Source organism: Dromaius novaehollandiae, chromosome 15, assembly GCF_036370855.1.
Source record: "Dromaius novaehollandiae isolate bDroNov1 chromosome 15, bDroNov1.hap1, whole genome shotgun sequence".
In the NCBI taxonomy this organism is placed as follows: domain Eukaryota; kingdom Metazoa; phylum Chordata; class Aves; order Casuariiformes; family Dromaiidae; genus Dromaius; species Dromaius novaehollandiae.
In genome coordinates, this window is record NC_088112.1 from 15,468,775 (window position 1) to 15,490,287 (window position 21,513).

General features: G+C 44.5%; 1 long non-coding RNA gene across 2 annotated transcripts; it reads left to right on the top strand.

The window, feature by feature from the left end:
* Positions 1-461: 461 nt before the first annotated feature.
* Positions 462-20,517, top strand: LOC135329980 (uncharacterized). Of its 2 annotated transcripts, XR_010391694.1 has the most exons (5): positions 462-547; positions 16,102-16,188; positions 16,985-17,131; positions 18,017-18,059; positions 18,915-20,517. It is a non-coding gene; the product is annotated as an uncharacterized LOC135329980 (long non-coding RNA). The 2 variants fall into 2 exon arrangements; XR_010391693.1 differs by having other exon boundaries at positions 18,017-20,517.
* Positions 20,518-21,513: the final 996 nt, after the last annotated feature.

Genomic DNA, 21,513 nt, shown 5'->3' on the forward strand with positions numbered 1-21,513 from the left:
GATACTTTGCCAAACGAGACAAAACTAATGCTGTGGGGCAAGGATGATCAACAGGGAGGAATAATGTATCTTTTTTTCCCTCCTATTGGAAAGTATTATACAAGCAACCAGCTGCACTGGCGGGGAGGGGGGCTCTTTCAGAAGCATTGGCATGCTCTGCTGTTACTAGACTAAATAGATTGTTGGGCTTCTCTGTCCTAGGCTCCTTCACAAAAATTCCGTACAAAGTAAATATATTCATTCCAAGGCCAAAACCCTTCCAGTGCCAACTTTCAGCTCAGAGCAGATGTCTATGGTTGGGTTGCAAAACCCCTGAGGAGCAGGGAGTTTGCACTGACCAGGTGTCCCCGTCTGTGCTGCACAGCCCCTGAGGCAGCACGGGCTGGAAGCAGCTGGTAAAGGCTTGTGGTGTCAGACAGCAGCACGCTAATGAACTGAGAAGCACCAGAGGAAATTCCTTGCTGCAGAGATGGGAATACAACAACTAAGCAATCAGGGGCATTTCAGTTGCTTAGCGTGAAGCCAAAGACTTGCTGCGTAACCTTGGGTAAGTCGTTTTAAATTTTTAAGAAGCAGGCTTGAGCTGTACAGTGGGTATCTGAAGAAATCTATCCTATTACTGGCTCGGGGGAGCGGGGGGGGAGTGTCCTGTATCAGCAAGAGACAGAAATGGATTCAGGGCTCCTAGAACTGCTTCTAAGTTTGAAGTAGGAAAGGGCTTAGGGGAGGGTTAGGATTCCCTCCTTCTGTACCACGTGTGAATTGATGGAGACTGACTTAGGAAATCACTTCTCCCTGTGCCTCAGTTCCTCCAGCTGCAACATAGCAATCATCTCTGCTCATGAAGCACTGTGTGCTATCCAGAGATGTAGTATAAATACCAAAGCGCCAGTCTCTTCGCTTCAGGGAACCCACAATTTCTTGTGATCCAAAGTGGGACGTGAATTCTAAGGAAATCCGTCTTCATGCGGATAAAAAGAGTCCAGTTCATTCACAGGACATATACAAAGTGAAAGAGCCAGCAGTCTGTACACCAATCTCTTTTTCACCGCTTTTAAGAAACTTGCAGCGTCAGACAAAATTGGGGCATTAACCCAACAGCAATGAAATCGCCTTTCACAAAAAAACTCTGCCTGCATCTGAACTCTGCCTGCATCTGGCAGCTGCAAATGTTGCCAAGGCTTTAACCCTCTGATATTAACAGAAAGAGATATTGATGAGCGTCCCTCTGGCAAAAGAAACCAAATGGTGTTTTTAACCTCAGTGGATTCTTTACAGATTTTCAATTCTTTAGCAAGGCTGTTCCTCCAGACTGGAGTGTAATTGAGATGCATTAGCCGCTCACTCAAAAACTTTCCCAGGAACACATGTGCGCACACACAGGCTATGCATTCAGATATAAATACATACCATACCTGCACATGCATTAAGCTGCTGTTCATGGCCCGTCTGGACATTCCCGCCGCCAGCTTGGCTGCTCAGTCAATCACAGCACTCAATACTACTAGCCCAACATGACAAATAAAGTTAACATAGAAAAGCAGCTCATCACCATTGGGTATCTGACCACAGCCACAAAAAGCGAAAGACACGGACCCTCGGAGTATAAGGTTGGGGTGTTTTCACCCCAATGGGAATGCTAAACCCCTTAAAATGAGCCACATCTGTCTACAAACTAACATAGCAACTTGGTGATGAACCACCTGGCCCCCTTCTTCTTCATGTACTGTCTCCTTACTAGAACAAGCCACCATCTGTGCCCAGCACAGTAGAAAATCTCCCTCCAAAATCTTCCAGCCTCCTTTATTATACAAATCTTGACAAAAGGCCAAATTCCATCAGTATAGACTGATCCTATTCATAGTGTAAAGTCTATTGGGATGGAGAAAGTGTATCCTTGCAGGGTTTCAATTGCAGCAGGACCTGAAGTGATACCATTGATCTGAGCACACCTCAGCTCTGAAGTGCTGGGAACCTATCCAGATGCAGCTTTTGAAACTCTGATTAACTGTGGGTTTCAAAGCATAGCCCTCACTCTAAAAATGGCTGTTCCATGCAAACAATGCATTCTTACAGATTGGTAAGCTACACTGGAAACCTTTTAATGTAGTATTCAAGACCACCTCTAGTCTTACTTTCTTTTGACCTTGGTACCATAAATGAGGGTTACATTATAGGTCTTTAACAAGAGACAGAGGGGGATGTAAAGCAACCTTAAGAAAAAAGCAGAAAAACAAAGATTTTTAGAGCCATATGTCAAGGTAAGAAAAACTACATACACTCCCTTATGAAAAAGAGAATATAACACAAGGTGTACCAAGAGTTCTTTCCACCCTTGAAAAGAATGATTCATCAATGAATCCTAATGTACTTTGTGAGAGCTAAGCATCTAAGCCACACAGTATCCGTCTCTATGCATCTGAAGCATGGATTTTCTAATACATAGAAAAGGAAACTGAGGCATAAAAAGCTTATGTTTAGTGTCTGAAAACAAAACCCAGAAACAAAACTAGTATAGCAACCTAATCACTTCCGTGTTAGAAAGGTCTCTGGTGGAAGAAATTTCAACCTCTCCTGGAAAAAAGGGCAAAGACTCAGTCCTAAGAGAACCAGAAGTTTTTGCCATTAAAATAAACAGTTTACAACTAACCATGGACAAAATCTCACAAATATAAACAGAAAATCTGATTAAAAGATTGTGGAAGCAGTAAAATTGAAAAACAGTGAGAATTTAATCAGGTTGGTAGCACAGTTGTTGGCCAAAGCATTCACCAAACTTTTAAATGTTTATTTGAAGCATCCATTAGAGGTCCTCAAAATGTTGCTATCAATATGAGGTCCAACATTTTATTTCATTTACATTATTTCCCTTTTTAATTATTCTCTGCACTTGCTTTGACTTTGGCACAAGAAGATGAAGTCTTACATAGCCAAATGTCTTCAGATGTCTATGTACAGCTTAATTTGAAGGTGTTTTATCTGGACATTCAGCCATCAAATCACTTGGTCTTCAAAGACGACAGAAACTGTAGGTCGCCTCCGCTTATTCAGAGAGGAAATAGCTTATGCCAAAGTAGCCAGTGAAGTCACCACCTTGATTACTTTGATGTAAAAAAGACAACAGAATTTGACCCAGTCATTATCTTTCACCAAGCATTTCACAGAACCCAAGGAAAGTAGCAGTTATATCAACCTGGGACAGCTATCAGTCCACGAAGCATCTTTCAATCCCAGGGCTCCAAAGCAACACGGGCTTGGAAAACCCTGAGCAGCCTGGGCAGCTGCAGGCATCCTGCCCACACTGCGCGTGCTGTGCTAGCTTCAGTTCAGGCCCTTACACAAGAGATGAAAGAAACATGACTTTCACATGAAATATCTGGGGAACCAAGAAAGAGGTTGACAACCTACAAAAGTCATCTCTCAACATCCAGGGGCTTTATTTTAGTCACTAACTGCTGTTTCCCCCCACAGTGCACCTGCTCCCTGTGTGCCCTCAAGTCAAAGATCCAGAATTTTCTGACAAAAAGCAAAACTACAATTTGTTACCCCTTGGTGCCAGTATAGCTTTGGAGAAACCAGGATTCTGTTTTGCTTCCTACATTTCCAACAGGGACCCCACTCTCACCTGGGGTCAGGACACCACAGCTACTCTGAGTTTCACAGCAGATGCTGGCTGAGAACTCAGGTCTGCCTGCTCCAAAAACACGCTCTTGCCCCACTGACTGCACTTCCCTTGGCCTTGAGCATGACAGAGCCTGTGGTACACAGCTGAGCAATGTGGACTGTATCCCACAGAGGGCAATGATACTTGCACCCACTAATTAAGTGCATTTGTTACTAGAGATGACAGAAAGAGACATATTTTCACCTGCAGCTCTGGCAACTGGGGGGAAAATAGAGAGAATATGCATGTTCTTGGACTGAAGAAGTGGTTATGGTCGATGGAATGACAAAAAAAAAAGAGAGAAAAGAAAACCTCCGAAATGACAAGTAACTTGTCCGATCCTAACTTGCATTTTTTGAACAGGCAGACGCTGTCCCTGGAGCTCCAGCAGAGATCAGCTCTGCATGCAGTGAAATACGCCCCTACCATACAAAAGCTGAATCTCAGCGCCACAGTGTAAAGGGAGTAGGAGTACGGACAGTCTGACTTGAACTAAGCTTTGGAAATCTGAGAAGATTGCAGAGGATTAGTCAGTGGGTAACACAAAACCCAAAAGCCACAATTACCAGCAAAGCAGCAGCCACTCTGCCCAAATTGCTCTCAGCCATCCCAGCCATTGTATTTGTGGGAAACAACTAGCAAAGAGTACCTGATCTCTCCAGCTACCCACAGCTCCCGGCCAGCTTTGCACAGGGAAAGCAGCAAGCCATTTTTCAGCACTGGCATCTCTCGAAACATATATCAAGGAATATACAGGGCAGGCAGTGGACAGAGGGTTTCTGACATAAACAGCATTACAAGCGCTTAGTGAAGGGGAAGGGAAACCTGCCCACTTTTGTGTCCATTCCTGTACACTAAAGAGCCTTTTAGGCATCTAACATATTAGGGATCACACCTCCTTGACGCACAAAGGATGCTTTGAAACAGCTACAGCCTTTTTATTCACATAAACTCCCTCTGAGTTGCCTTTTCTTCTTGTTGGGCAGAAGTTTGCACTAAGGTTTTATTTGGCCTCAGGGCAAACATGATGCTTTGCAGGAAAGCACTGTCAAACAGACCCCTCTCCTAGGCAAGCAATTACAAGAACAAATAGCTCCTTCTTAACCCACAGGGGAGTCTGCCAACCCCTCACTCTGCTATTCTTGGCCTCCTGGTTTATAAAGGGTTAAGTGCAATCTAAATGGATGGCTTGTCCTTCTCCAGCTGGTTGGCAAGTTGGACAGATTTCAGCTGGCAGCGGGGCAAAGCTGTGCTGGGGATACTCACTGCAGCATGCCCTGTAATGGCAAGAGACTGCCTACATCCTCTGAAACAGGACTTAGGAACCCTAGGTCAAGTGCATAACACTGCTGCAGCATCGCAGAGCAGCTTTAGATGTATCGGGTGCTCCCCAGACAGACAAACAAGGCACTTGCTGCCCTGAAGACCCCACAGACTAAATACAAGGTGATGCTACAGGCAGAGATAAATGTGCAGACATATTTTAAAACAGGAGAATGAAATCTGGACAGGGTGTCATAAGCTGGGGGGACATTACGGTGCCAGACCTGGGCGCAGCCTTCTGAGCATGGGGAGCTCCTGGAAGAGTTGCAGCGCCCTTGGGCTCCAGGGTAGTTTGTGTCTGGGTGCAGTTCAAGAAAGCGGTTTCCAGTGGCTGTGATCTCTAACCCCCAACTCTAGGTTTTACTAAGCAGTGAAATGTTTCAGATTTGCGGCAAAATCTCTGTATTTTTACCTTATTTTCAAGTGTACAAATGAAGCTTTCCTGAAACTCTAGTTTTAACCATGGTTTTACTATTAATCTTGTCAAAGGGGCCTGATGCTTCTCCGTTACCTAAGAATAGCCAGTGTAGATCAAAATCCATGGGTTTTGTGAGAGCTCAGCACTAAATCATAAAGTGTTACCACCTCCGTAAAAACATAGGAGAACAACAGCATAAACCAGCACACAAGATGTAATATCCTTACATTTAAGACTTGACAGATTTCACAAATCAAGAGATCCATGATCCAGAAAGGATCCACTATCTGTAATGAGATTAAATAACACATTTCAGTCAAAAGAACAGAACAGGGAGAACTGGTCCTTCACATCAGAAGTTGCCTTCAGTGTTCTCTGAAGCTGCTTTTATCAGGTAAAAATTTTGAGTGTTACTTCACATTGTATCTGCAGGGCAGAACCCAGAATCTAGATCCCCTAACCACACTGAACGCTATTCAGTTATGAACAGTCTCCATGAAGTTAAGGGGAGTTCTTACTGAATTAGGTGCAATATGTTGTCAGTATAACTGTCAAAACCTGGCACTTTGCTATTATTGAACAGCTAGTGAGGAAAAGAGGTGCCAATGTTCAGGGAGAGCACCGTAGGTTCATTAAGCAGAAGAATAATTTTTGCTGCAGCCATTTAATAAAGCTGTTATAAGTCTTCCCCAAAGCTGTATGACTCCTCAGAGAGCAAATAGGAATGATCACTTGTTTTCAGAGGCATCAAAGGAATTCTCTATTTTTACGCACTTGGCTTTTTAATCCTGCTACCTGAAACACCCATTCATACCCACAAGCAAAACCATAGTCTTAAGGCTGGACACTGAGAGATAATGGATAAAAAAAAAAGAGAGAGATCCATGGGTCGTTTCACAAAAGTATCCCACAGTTCAGCTGTTCCTCATAACACACCTAAGCCATCGGGACTTCATCTGACCATACATCTAGGCATACCTACAGCATTCATCACAGGAATGCCAAGACACGCATTCCAACTCCAGCAATGAGTCACAGCAGCTAATCCTCAAATAGCCATCAACTTCATGTGGTTTTTAATGCTGATGCATGTACAAAAGACTTCCAGCTGGCCTTACTTGCGAAACACCTTGAGAATGCCTCTTCCCATGATATCTGAGACTTCTCTCAGAGAATCCCTGTCCATGGGCTTCTGGTGCAGAACAGCACTAATAGTAGAGAAGAGAACAGAGACAAGACCATCTTCAAATCAAAGGTATAACAGAGAGGTAATGGGATAACTGTGAACAGGGAAGCAATGGAGAGGAATTATGCCTTATTTTGTATTCAGTGGCTTGCCCAGCTACGTGAAAGGCGTAGCAGGACCTGTCTTATCCTTCTGCCCTTGATCAGGAGAATGAAATTCATTTACAGCCTTGGAAACAGGACACTATCAAAAACCTTGAAATTACACTCTGGTCATTCACATTTGCTTCATGAACTTCACCCGGCCATTTACAAGCCCTATTCCCAGGAAAAAAAGGGGAGATTGCCCTTCTTTCTTTGCATGTTGGTAGCATGAGAATGGGAAAAAATCCTCTGAGCTTTCAAGATGTGGTTTGCGAATCACCTCTCCATCTGAGGAGCTCTAGATGAGTAAATATTAGTAATAATCTCTCTGCCTTAGCTAGAGGAAAATGAAGAGGTGGAAGGACAAAACGAACCCTTGTGTTGAAACCATGGAACAGTCTTGCCTCTGCCTTGCAGTCCAACACACACATCTTGGCATGCACACAGCACTCAGACAAGTACTCTTGCTCCCCATTTTCTTCCTGATGAAACCACCCATGGGCAGTGGAGGAGGACGGATTCAGGAGGAAGATGGAGGGGTACGCTGGCCGTACACCCATCTCCATCACTGGAAAGAGCTCGTCGCATGGAAAAAACAAGAACACATTCCACTGGTGCAATCAAAAAAACATTGACCTCATTGGGACCTAACATTGGTGTTATTATGATGTTGGGGCGAGAAGTGTCTATTTATCCTCCTTTCATTTCTTGTTAAAAAGCATAGCCTATGTCAGGGCTGAGGAGAGCTGCAGCACAGAGGAGACATTATTCTCAGCTTTGGATTAAGATCAGTATTTTAATGAAAGCACTTATTAGCCCCAGCTGGGGCTCAATTTTCCAGTGAGTTGGGAAAAAAAAAATATTGCCCTGGCCATTCTTCTCTGGGGATTGTACAGAGACATCTGAGAGTATCAATTACTGATCATAATACTCTATTGGAAACGAACAGCTGGGGAAAAGCCGCTGGCTAGAAACTACTGGATTGCTTTACATTTTAAAGTATAGTTCTTGGCTATATAGTGTCCATGTTTTTCCCACTCCAGGATCTTGACTGCTCTCAATAGGCTGCAGTAACCCTCCCCTTGCCACCGTCTCATGTCAGTGCCACCTCACCACCCATCAGAGGTGGCTGCCCTCTCTTCAAAGACCTCACCTGGCCTTGGGCCACTAAAGTGTGGGGCTGAGCACAACCTGAGGTGCCCTTCTGAGGACTGAGCATGCCTGTCTTGGGCTCTGGCCAAGGGAAAATACACAAATGCTCTGCCTTAGGGAGAGACGCTCTTGGTGCACTCCATCTCCTGAAAGCCACAGCAATGGCCTCTAGGCCATCCATGTGCTGATGCAGGGTGCTGCCCAGCCTGGGGAGGTGGGAGAAGTGCCTGTATGGTCTTTAACTACACCTTCAAAACTCTCCCAGAACCTTAACTCTGAATTCACAGCCTTATCTCAAGTACATTTATCTCACATTACTTACACTGGGTAAGGATTGCCCAAGGATTAAAAGCGACCACGTGCTGCCCAGGTCTGCCACAGCCCTGCACTGCTTCTCAAGGCACTTCAGTGATCACGGCACTTCGACAGGAGAGGAACAGGGACCACGCAAGTGCTTCATACAGTGCAAAAGTGCCAAAGGGTATTTATTGCCATGTTAATAACTTGGTTATGATAAAATTACTCTATGAGACAGGAAATATTATTCAGTCAGCTGAGCATACCGACCTCCTCCTTTTGATTTTTGTAGTAGGGGAATGACCACACTGAGGCAAGAGAACACAGGAGTTATTCCTGGAGAACACAGATGCTAACATGCCCTGTTTAAATGTTTGTACCACCAAAGGCCTAAGGATTTGTACTCCAGCACATATGATGACTTCGGCACACAGGTACCATCAAAAGCAATAGCATTGGGAAAATTATAGTTTGTTCCTTAATGCAGTGGCAAAAGGAAAGCAAACGAGCAGCCATTGCGAAGCACGATCATGCCCCGGTGCCTGCGTGCCTGTGCTGCACACCAGACGTGCAGTGGAAAACCTAACCTGTGCTGGGAGCTTGCAGTGTGCACTGGAGGTTGACACCATTTCAACACATTACACAACAGCTGACTCCGAGCCTACAACAGAGATGGAGGAAACTGTTGTGTCACAGTTATATGTAAGTACATGTAAAAGAGGTGCACAATGTGGGGCAGATCTCTGTCCTGTCCAGAAAGCAGAGCATGTGATGCTATATTTAAAAAAGAATTGTCACAAAGGTGAAGTGGAAAATGGAGGTGGGAGTAGGGGTGGGACATGTGCTGAGAGCCACCAGCTCTCCCTGGGGTCCCCAAGTGTGCAGGTGGTGTCAGCACATCGCTCCTGCCCGGCAGGATGAAGCCAGTTCACCGGCGTGCCCTCTCCCATGCCTGGGCTCCCACAAGGGGTGGCAGGAGAGACATCCACAGATGTACACTAACAATTTCTGGAAGAGTTTAAAGCTGTCTTCACGTGAACAGCTGCACTAAACCATAATGGATGGACACTCTCAAAGACAAAGTGTAAATTTCCCAACAGAAAAGGCTGTGTGTGCACGCGCGCGCACACAAACCACGTTTCCCTGGGGCTGAGGGCTGCAGGGGGAGGAAAGGAGGGAGCCTGCTCCAACAGTTGCCAGGTTGAAGGTTTCACATTCTTTCAATTGTAATGGCTGGAGTTATTTTTTCCACTTGGCATTTCAGATCTGGATGTGTTTTATCAGACTATCAAATCTATAAAATACTCTATCTGGGAACCTGCTTTTTGAATACTCTGGAAAAAAAAGCCACCCTCAAGGAGCTGGTTCCTAGCTAGCCTGGGACCAGCTAGTCCATGGCTTTCACTGGGAAGCAAAGGAGATCACAGGAGTGTTGGCCCTAAGAACTGGACTACCCCTTGAGATTCGGTTAACTTCTGAATTCCCCTCTCCTTCCCCATAACCAGAGCCTTTCTTTGCAGGGAACAGAAAAAAGTATGCATGAAAGCCAAACCTTGAAGGCCTTTCCTGCTTCTTAAAAGAGCAAAAAAAAGATCCTCATTCCTGGTCTTACTCTATTTTCACAGCTCCATGGCTGGGGCCCCTATGATAACACATGGACTGAGGAGGCACCTCTTCAGACCCAAACTGAAGCCAGTCTAATATGACAAATTACATCTCCCACGAACACCCTCCAGCCAGGAGCACAGAGCAGCGTCCGCAGCTGCTCTGAGCCCAAAGGCAGATGCTAATCGTCATCCTGTGGAAACAAGCAATGAGCACCTGAAAAGAAAGCGAGTCTGAGCATCACACAGACCAGCCATTCAGCTCAGGCCAGTTCCATTAGATTTGGTTGACAAAAGAATCCAAAGTGCACATTTATAATTTGCCAAAAAAAAAAAAAAAAAAAAAAAAAAAGAAGAAGAAGAAAAGCTTTCCCTTCTGAATGGCGAGTTTCTGTGGCCCGGCCTCTCTCCTCGTCAGCAGACGGGGTGGAATTCCCAGGCTACGGGGAAGATCTCTTGGGGCTGATCATGTTCTTAAAGGCATGTTCCCAATCAAGAAGGCTCAGATGAGGCATAATAATTGCATAGGCTTCCTGAGAACTGGCTTCACATCCCTCAAGACTGATTTAACCTAGTTTTTCATTCTGCTTTCACATCAAAAAAAAAAAAAAAAAAAAATCTGTCCATATCTTGATATACTGCAAATCAGGAAATGGAGGCGTATGGTATATTTCATCCTCCTGCTGCCTGGAGCTTTCGAAGGCACGCTGCCAAGGCAGAGCCGGCTTTTCTTTTGCAGACACTTCCATTGTGTCAGCAAAGCTGTTCTGATTAACACTGGTGAGAAAGAGAAGCTAGTGGCCTGTTAAAGGTCTGAGAGTCAGGAGCTAGCTAATCCCACCCTGGCACAGACTTTTACATCCTTGAAATTCATGGGTAAAAATTAGTATCATTACTAGCCTACATTACACACCTATTGGTCCGTAAAGACAAATGAAGATGACAAGCTTTATAGGCTCCAGCCCATAGCTGACTATAATTATCATTAACACAAGGATACCGTAAGTTATACCTATATTATTGGACAAGTGCCAATTTTATACTTATCTTTGGAGCACTTTGGGGCAGACCCGAGATCCAGAGCCACACACTGACACTTCCCTTTCAGCCTGAGCTCAGGCTGCAGACCTTCAGCAGGCCATCTCAAAAGGCTCTAGGAAAAAACCCAGACCGCCTGGGTCTGCCTGATGCTGTACATGTGCTGTCACTACAAGCCCAGACAGGACAGACAGAGGTTATCAGCTACCAATCAGCCTGCAAACCATCGCACTCTTGCTGCTAAGGGCACTCAAAAGCAGAGGGCAGACCCATGGCTCCATCTCAGGAGGACCAGCTGGGTAAATCCCAGGGAGCACCCAGAGATCAACAGTGCGGTCTGGCCTCAAAGGCACACAACAGTGTAAATGCAGCCATGCTAGACTTGCTTGTTTGCAAAAATGCTGGCCTTTTCTGTTCCACAAAAAATGAGGTAAAGCTTTCTGTAGGTGTTGCCATCAGCCCCTGCTTTGACATTAGTACAGAGCATGCTGGACCGGTGTCGGAAGTGAGCTTGCTGCAGTAAAGATACCTTTAGACTGCTACACATGATTACAGAGACTGCAGTTGCAACTGGCCTTCTTCAGCACAAGTGCTTGTAATCCTATAACAAATGAATGCTCTACAGACCAAGACACAACTGTTTTACATCGCGTGTTGCTGGTTAGGACTCTTGATCGCAGCTTTAAATACACCTATCTTTAACACTGAAGTAAGAATCTAGCTCCTTTTGATGTCAGTAATAACACATCCCTTATACCCAGATTCCTAACGTACCCCCAAACACTATGCAACATCGGCACAGTACCATATAGGTAGTAGGTTTACTTTTCATTCTTAAGATGGCTCAGCATAGCAGACGTGTCAGTGGGATTACTGGGCAAGTCATGTTTGATGCCACATATCCATGACACAACAGGGCATTTGCACAGCCCAAAGTGTAAATATTGTCTCAAAAAATAAAGAGGAGGAGATGAATTAGATTAGGAGACTTAGGGTCATGAATTGCGCCTCTGAGCCACCCTGCTGAATACTAATGCTCATCAGTCAAGCACGATCTTATGTAAAGCCGCACCTTGTCTGGCTCAAACTGCTGTTTTATTCCAAAACTCCCCTTGGCTCCCTTAGATCCAAGGCAGGAGGAAACAATAGTCCCTTAAAACATGTGGGACCAATTCCCAGGTTTATTACCCATTCTGAGTTCACTCTTTACTCCCAGTGAAGTCAATGGCAGCTTTACCTGAGTTCACAGCAGGAGCATCCTGATTTGGACTGCTTTAGAGGTTGCTGTCTCCAGCAAGAAATCACAGCTGCGGCTCTGAATCCAGCAGCTTCATTTAATTTTGCTGGGATGACTCTGCTCTTTGATGCAGGGCTGCATCCCACCGTCCACAAGAGCTCCAACGAAGATAGGGCAGCGTAAGATGAGACAGGCCTTTTCCATCAGTCTCTTGTAGACGTGGGTGGGCGTGGGCTTCACTACAGAAACTCTACAGGCCACATTTTTGGCAGATCCTGGACTATATAAACAAACAGGCAACATGACCTGGGCTCCCATAAATTTCCTGAAAATTCTTAATGACTCTGAAGACTTAATAAAGTGTTTCACAGCATAGGCAGCAGCCAGTAATTATGGTTTTGGAATCTGTGAAGTAGCAAGCAGAAGTCCAGCTCTGTGACTGAAAACGCAAGCAGTAATAATAGCTCTTTCAGAGCACAACACACTTTTGCCATCACATACCCTGCTCTGTAAGCTGGTGCGTCCCCAGCCAAGCGTCCTTTCAGCAGAAGGTTTAATCAAAGGGTAAAAAATATTAAATATAGAGACAAATTCTTGTGGACAGAGTTGCAAAGCTTTGTGAAAGTGTAAACTGTATGTGGAAAGACCATGATTTAGCAAAAATTATAAGGAGGCAGCTACAGGCTCTAAAAATCACTGTGCAACTAGAAACAGGACTTGCAGCAAAGATTTGGAACTTGCCATTGTGTGAAAGTGTTGTCACTGCTGTACCCTAATGCCCAGATCCATACCTGATGGCACCAGCACCCAGTTTGCAGGCAGGGAAATTCAGATCAGCCTGAAGAGGATTAAAAGTGGGGAAAGACAGAGGGGTCCCACCTCCCCTCTACATGGCAAGGGTAGCTGCTGTCTCTCACCAAGGCAAAATATCACTGGTCATTCACATCACCTTGACTCTGGGAAAGGCAGCTAGGGTTAAACCAGCACTCTTGATAATTGCACACAGTAAAACACAGCCTCACATATTGCCTGGAAAGTCCGCTAGTCCTGACTTACTGATCTATCACATTGCCCTGACTGCATTTAAAATGCTTTTCATCAGCACTTTGGTCATCTTTTCTCCCTTATATATGGCACTGTTAGCAAAGACCCTCTTTAAAGCCTACTGAAGGCTTTCTAAAGAAAGTAAGCCTGACAGCTTTTCCTTTCTCCTTCCCTTAACTGTCATTACACAAGAGCAGTGCTTGAGATCCAAGTTTCTATTAAAAAAGAGGACTAAGTTAAGCTCTTACACGATGTCTCTAGAGGTGTATCAGTCAGTGCTTTCTTTACACATTCTCTTCTACAGCAACAAGAAAGTTTATATACTAACCTAGCTACAGGTATTCAACTGGAAAGGAATGTGAAATCCCTCAGAACTACATATACCCACAAAACAGCAACCAAACTTCTTAAATGCTCTCCAGCTCGGCAGTAGAGATGAATTGTATGTTTAACACTTTAATTGCACCATTCGAGGCCTCTGCTGATCAGGGTGACTGATGACAGCAGGAGAGCCCACGCCACGTACAGATGAAGAAAAGTCAAGACAAAGAGAACTTCAAGGAAACCAAACTGAAACACACAGTGAACCCAGCTATCACATCAAACTGCTTCTGGCACGTGTCCTGCTTCACAGATTGCTGCAGAACTTCTCAGTTGTTTCTACAAACTTAGAAAAAATGATCTCGCAATCCTACTGCAATCAGTAATGTTCTAAAGCAAGTAAACACCACATTTGTTAATATTTCCAGAGATCTTTCCATCCCATCAGTTCAAGCTGTAGAACAAGAATGTAAATAGCTTAGATTATTTATCTCATTAAAAAAAAAAAAAGGAAAAGAAAAAAAGAGCTCCCAATTTTGCAGCTATGCAGCCCACAGCCTGTGTAGACAACCCTGGGATACCAGCAAATAATATAACCCTCAGTTCTTCTTTAGCAAAACAGATGAAGTTTTTACTTGTTCTTCTCTCCTTGGTGTTTTTGGAAAATACATAAAGGAAAAAATTGTTAGACAAAAATAGTCTGTGTGTCACTTCAAACCAATCGCTGGGGACCTGGACTCAAAGCCCATTGAAGTCAGTGGAAAGATTCCTCTCGACTTCCACAAGGTTTGGCTCAAACCCACACAAATGTACTTCTCACAGGTGTAAGTTTACACGTTTCTTTCAAATTGCCTGAACAAAGACTGCCCTCAAGAACCACCTTAACCACAGCTGCATTTGTCTATAACAGGGAGCTTCCACCCTGCCTTCAGCAATGTTCCTGGTCCGGGGCCAAATCTCCAAGCCAGCACATCCCTCTATCTTCTTTTCCAAACCTTCCATTTTTGTGTGTCCCACATTTCTGAGTGTCTAGATGCACAGAGCTGTGCCTCCCTGGCTAACCCCACTGACATCCATGCTCCCATGTCCCCATCCGAGTGCCTGCTCCCTTTGCCCACCTCCTCACACACAACCTGCCCCCACCTTTCTGCCCAGTGTTTAGCCTCCAACTTAGGCTCTTGTTAGCTCTGATCTTCCTAAGCCACATGCAGAGCTGGCGTAAGCCAAGATCATCCACACAGCAGAAGCAAAACGGGAGCTTCCCACACATGGCAAAAGTATTATTCAATGGTCCTCCATCGAATCATGCCCTCTCCTTTCATGCAGGTGCATATTACAGCCCAGGAACTATCTGAAGTGCTTTTAGCTCAGCATTGGGGTGTGGAAAGGAGGCCAGGGCTTTCACAGGGCCACAGACACAGTCTCTTTCCTAGAGCTCCTGTTTGCTGTAGCCTGTGTGGGGCCAGAATATATTGCTACAAGTGCAGCAGTCCTACCGCGGGGTAGAACCTAACCTTCCCCATCCCCTCGGCAGCTGTCCTCGAGACATCGTGGCTGCTCTCTGCTGCTGGCCAACACAACAGGGAAGGGGAAGAGCAGCATGTGGCAAAAGCCTCATCATCGTTTTCATATACATTATACATATTTACATATATATCTAGGTATATTACTAACAGCACTCTTTTCATTTCATCCTCTTAGATGGTCACAAGCAAACTGGCCTCTGCCTTTCTCACTTCATATTGCAGAATATCGCATGAGGAACTGGGGAATTTTATTCCATCTGGAGATTAAAAAGCCATTTTTTTCCCACTTATTAGCTTGTTTTAGCCAGAACCTAATTCCAAGTTTATCAGGCTCAGTGCCTGGAAGGCTCCACCATGTAACACAAAGATTAGCAACAACCAAGAAGTAAAATAACCTCGTGCTGGCAGTTCTGGAGTTTGGTACAGAACGAAGAGATGCCTGTATAAGCAGTGGTTACGCAAACCAAACAGAAAGTGAAATCAATGTGAACCTTGTCTAAATAGGTCACTTATCTGCTCGGATTTCCTCCTCCTTCCCCCTCCCCCCCAACTCCTCAAATGTTCTTTGAACATTCAGAGTTCTTCAAGTCACCGAAGGGACAATTATACACTCCACTGAACACAAAAACAAAACTTGCATAATATAGTGTTGAACTCAGAGGGTTAAAGGACACCCCTGGGAGCAGCAGCAGCGACAAATAAGCACGTTGAATGTTCCTTCACCTTTCTGATTGCTCATTAAGCTTTGGCACGGTTCCACGTATGAACTCACTGCACCAAAACAGGCTTACTCCGCACTATTGGGTTAAATGCACAATACAAACAAGTCCTGGGATGGGCAAGCACAAGGGATCCAAATGTGCAAAAGGTAAGCCAGACTCTGAAATCCACCGTACTGCAGAAGGCTATCTGTGGCTCTTCACAAGCTGAAAAATGAGTATGAGATGTGCCAGGGACAACACATGCAAGGATTTATTAATTTTGCCAGAAATGAAATGGCATCCATCTCTAGTGTTTGAGCACAGGACTAGGAATCAGGAGAGACTGGCTTTCTGCCAGCTTCTGATGCTCACTCGCACACTGACACTGCGTTGCTTTCAGCGCTATAAATTTCCCTGTGCCTCAGTTTCCCTTTCTCTGTTCTGCAGGTCTGTGGATCAAAGCTGCTGCATGTATTTTTTTAAAGAAAGGAGCAATGAAAGAAGAGCCAAAAGAAGGAAGGAGTGAATGGAAAGGTAAATCATTTCAACATTAGTCAGCCCTTAGTTTGCCTAAATAAGCAGCACAGAGAGGTGGAAGTAAAAGGAAGCATAAAAGCTGGAAGCAATAGGTTTCAGACAAGTCCACTGTGACAACTGTGCCCCTTTAATAGAGGGGACAGTTCAAATCAGCAGCCCTGAGCTTGGTCCTGCTGGGCTTTGCTCCCTGCCAACAGCGTTCAATGTACTGCTTTGTCTTTCAGAAAGAACATGTAATTGCTATCGTTCATTATTTACAGATGTGCAGATATCTGAATCTACTCAACAACCATACTGAGCTGCCGGACAGAGCCAAGAAATTAGGTTCACAAGAGGCTTAGGAAGACTATCCTGAGAGATGAGAATTGGGTTTCTGGTGTTCAGTTCAAGTCATTTGCCCCTTGAAAACACCTGCTGATTTCTTCCCTTGCACTCACAGGGAAGCAAAAGACAATTTCATGCTGCTCCTTATCTGCCTCCTCTGTATCCTTTTGTCAGTTCCCACCAGTGGCTTCCCTATCAGTTGCCACATCTGGGAGGGATGTAAAGCTGACAGGCAGAGAGATGCCTGCCCAACCATGTCAGATTAACCACTTCCATGCTTTTCCCTGTGTGAACCTGGGAAAGTCATGCTGGGTGAGTGGTACGTAAATCACAGGAGACTCTGGGTGCTCTCCCCCAGCTTGAGACAGTATCAATAGATATGATCCTGGCACCACCAAAGCTAACGTCAAACATATGCTGACTTTAACACATTTGCGAAATGATAACACAATGCTGTGATATTCCCCAGAGCAACTCCCCTTCAAGGCCTAAAGGGTGGAAAGATGAAGAAAGATCCATCTCCACAGGAGCTCACTGAGTGTGCTTGGAAGGCAGGGAACAGGAATCCAGCAGCTCACAGACCAGGGTGCAGCAGAAGGATGGGAGCTGATGCGAGGTGAGCATTTCACTTTTACTTCGAAGGATTAAAGTCTTTAGAGGATGGACTCACATTTGTACAATGCTGCCCCATCAGCCCATCTTTGAGAAGGGAAAGGGGAACTGCTGTGTACAAAGACAAATAACTTCATGGTGACGGAAAGTCTGATGGCAAAGAACTCAGGGCGGGTCTAAGCTACCTGGCAGGGACTGGCCATAAGTGATGAGTGGCATCTGCAAAACACTTAGGAGAAAAAATCCAGACAGTAAAAACCATAGGCTCAGAAATTTGGGGCATTCCCAAATTTCTGCGTATTTATCTAACAGTTCTCAGACAAGTAGAGATTCCTGCTTTACTGGTGAGTAGCTAAGACAGAGAAGCAAAGCAACTTTCTGGTGTCACATGGGGGATTTCTGAAAACAACGGAGACTTAGGAAGAAAGAAAGTTTTCCCAGCTCCTGAGCTAATGTCTCAGCCACTAGCCACCTTCTTAAAGCACACAGCAGCTAAGACACTAGCTAAGCTGCACTAGTATGGGGTAGAAGATAACAGGATTTACAAGGTTAGGTTTAACAGGATTTAAGGTTAACAGGATTTTAAGGTTAGGGTTTAAAATAACACAGCAAAAATGGCAATCCACAGTTACAAGGAGCAGTCTGTGTTATTCCTTTCTTTCTCCCTGGATCGGCACAGATTGTAAATCAATCCAGATCAGGAAACATCACCATCCCATGCTGTCCTCCAACTGGTCCAGCGAGAGCACTGGATTGACAGGACACATAGGGATTTTATTTCCATAGCTCTGACACTGAGCTGTTAAGTGACCCCTGGAAAGTCACATAACTTTTCTGTTTCTCTCCCACCAGCTGCTGGTTTAGATTATTATTATTATTATTCCTATAGGCACTACCACAGGAACCACCATCGGGGACCAGAATCTCGTTGTGTAAGTCATTATGTGCACACACTTATGTAAGAAAAAACTCTCTTACCTCTTCTCCTGGGAGGAATTTATAGGCTAAAACACAAGAAAACAGGTGGAAACAGACAGACAGGAGAGTACTGGCACGGAAAAGGCAGTACTGCCCAGTTCTGTGCACTGGGGGGAGCCTCCCTTGCTCCAGGCTTACAGAGAACCGTGGCCAAAAAATCTCTGGTCTCTTTTGGGGTTACTAATCATCACCATGGTACCAGCAATACACAGTTCATATGTGCAAAGCTCCTGGGACATACACGGAATTAAAACACTGAGAAACAGATCCTGACCCACCAGCAGAAAATGCTCAAATCACGCCTTCAGGCTTTTCTAACAACTGCGTACTTGAGTCTCTCTCTAAATATCATTGGTTGCAAGTATTTGATACAAAGCTATGCCAGGAAGCACTTTTGCTTGGTTTTGTTTTACTGTGGATGCAGAATGCTGCCTAAAAAATCACCAGCTAGAAATACTAGACTGCCGTGGCTGCGCGGCCTGGATTTTTCTTCTAGCACCATGAGATTTCAGACGGGTGTGCTTCTTGGATTGCTATGCCTGGTATGCACTGGATTTGATTATAGGTTTTCTTGCACTTCTGTCTTCATTAGTTCTACATCACAGAGTGCGTGGAATGCATGCATTGCCAGCCCAAGAAAATTAAGATGTGACATTGTTTCTCAAGGACATATGCTTGGGGCATATGTTTTTCCCTACTTCTCCTCTATCAATGCATAAATCCCAAATGGAGCTATCAACAAAAATAAACAGAACAGTGCTGACCCAGTTTAAGGGTTTTTTTTTTCTTTCATTCTTTTGCTTCTCAAGGCCAGAGACAGAACAGAGGCCATGAGCAGAGCTGCCAAACACATGCGCTTGTTGGATGTTTTTGCCTAAAGACACTATGAAGTGCTAAAATATTGAAGATGTCAAGCAGAAAGGTTTCCTCTAGCTTTCAGAGGAGTTCTGCAAATGGCAATAAAAATGTAAAAGAAGAATGCTGAATAATCAAATGTGGCTTCTTTTTTTAAATGTAAATAGTACAGACTGAATGTTAGCGAGTGCAAGGTACTGAGAGCCCTTAAGGCCGAATCCTGAAGACTTTGCACCTAGAAGCAGCCCCAGCCCTGGATAGAAGCAGGACAATGCTCTTCAGCCCCCTCCAGCTGGAGCAGTCATTTCTGAGGGTAAGAAATATATTGGGCCCCACTACAGAACATCTTCAACCGTAAGCTGCAGGACTGGGCATATTGGCATCGAGCTGTTGTACCATCCAATCCAAGCCTTGAAATCCAGAAATAAGCCTGACCTTTCAGCCCTTCTGTAATGCTCTAAGTTATTCAGGACCAGAGTTTGGATCCAGGGCTGTTTTCTGGTCCTAATGATCTGTTCAGATCTTGACTTCTCTGGGGGACTGCCAGGAAGGAGAGGCTATTTTAGAAGTAAATACTAGCCTCATATGAGCTCAGCAGCGACCCTCCAATTCAATCCCCAAAGGCCAATAAACAACCACTGACTGGCAGCGACAATCACTGCTGACAAGAGCTCGAGGACAACCCGGGACTTAAAGTCTACTCTCACTCCCCAAGCAGCAGCATGTTGTATTACTTCTCTTCACTGCTGTTTATCTGTTTGGACCATATTTCTTCCCCTCGATTAGGCAGCACCAAAGACGGGGTGCTCTGTCCCTAGGGCAGAGAGATGGCAAAAATCTGGGATTGTAACAGCATCCCTAAACTGTGCTGGTGGCTTTTTTTTAATTATTATTATTATTATTTTTGCCTGCAGAACCCGCTGAAGTAAATACCAAGTAATTATGGTGTTCTGAAGTGACCTTATGGAGCATGTGCTCGAGTCCATGGACCTCGGCCAAAGCTACTATTGTGGATTTCATGCCAAGACTTGGGAGAACCCTGGCTCCCTCCCATTGTTTTCTTTGGCCGGGCTCTATGGATTCTCGGCCTGGCAAGAAAGCCCCATTTTAAAAGTACTGGCAAACACTGTGCAGTTTGTCACACCACGGCTTATGATTTAGGACCTTGATTTAGGCTCAACACTGGGATCTTTTGTTTAGCTGTGTTTGTACATCATTTGCAACTTTGTATTAGTTAATAAACGTCAGTCTGCTAAGAGCGTGGCATGTCCAGTATTGCGGTGAGGATTTTCCCTTGAATATACAATCCATAGTGAGAATGACTGAGTGAAATTGAAACAGCCCTTTCCATCAGCCGAGGGCTTAAGCTCATGTAAACAAGGCTTTCTAACACAATGGATACCTCAGTGATAAAACTATATTGCTGCATACCTGGTTAAACCCAGAACTTGAGGATACGGATTTGCACTTCTCTTTTTTGTCTAATTGATTCTCTTTTTTCAGGATTCGTCCTCAGAAATACAGGTGAAATTTGAGTCACTTAAAAAAAAAATACCTCTCTAGACCCACAAATCTATTTTACAGTTCCCTCAGGCTTTGTTAATACGTTGTTATAAGCAAAAAATGACTCTGCAAAAAACAGCCTTTTGGTAAAAACCAGCTCTTGCGTACTTTGTGTATTTTGGAAGCCATATTATATCCTTTTACTGGCTAAGGATAGCAAAAACCAGACACTGAAATTCAGACTTCTCCAAATCCTGTGTGCAGGGGGATGAGGAGTTGGAGGGCAGGCTGAATATTTTAAATCAAACTAGTGTGAAGGAGAAAAGTCTTTTAGAAATAGAGTCAAATAGTTCAAAATCTCAGTACCTTTGTGACTGGCCCAGCTGAAACTCCAAAGACAAAACAGCCCTCTATGCATCTTACTGATTAGAAATGAATAAGCCAGCTAGCTGACTCCTCCCTGAAAGAACTCTTCTCTCTCTTTTTTCTTTTTTTCTTTTCTTTTTTTTCTTTTTGCTGTTGAACTAACCAAGAGTAATACAATAGAATAACAAAACCGAGGTTACAAATGGAAATGAGCTGGTAAACCAGCTAATTAACAGCCATACTGGATCAAATCATCAGTGACTGAGATAGTCAATAACATGGTAGACATGAGGCCTAGAGTAGGGCCAAACCTTACAAATACTAAGCCTAGAAAATTGAGGACATGGGTGATGTTACCTCTTGGCCCCTGAAGCTCTTACAGATTCCTCCACTGTCCAAACAGCCAAGAGAATGCTTCATTCCCTCCACCTTTAAGTCCAGTGCACGTACCTTTGATACATAACAGCTGGTAACCCCTACTTGCTCACTGAAGAGTTTTCTTGGTTGTGTCTCACAGTCTCAGGGTGACTGAAGAGAAGATTGCTCAGAATTTGGGTTAGAAAGCAATGAATGGTGCCATTCTAAACATGTATCTATACAACGGGCTGTCAGTTGAAACTCCTTCTGTCTTACTAAACACCTCAAAAGTATCAGTGAAAAATATCGGAGGGAACTGCCTGTCAG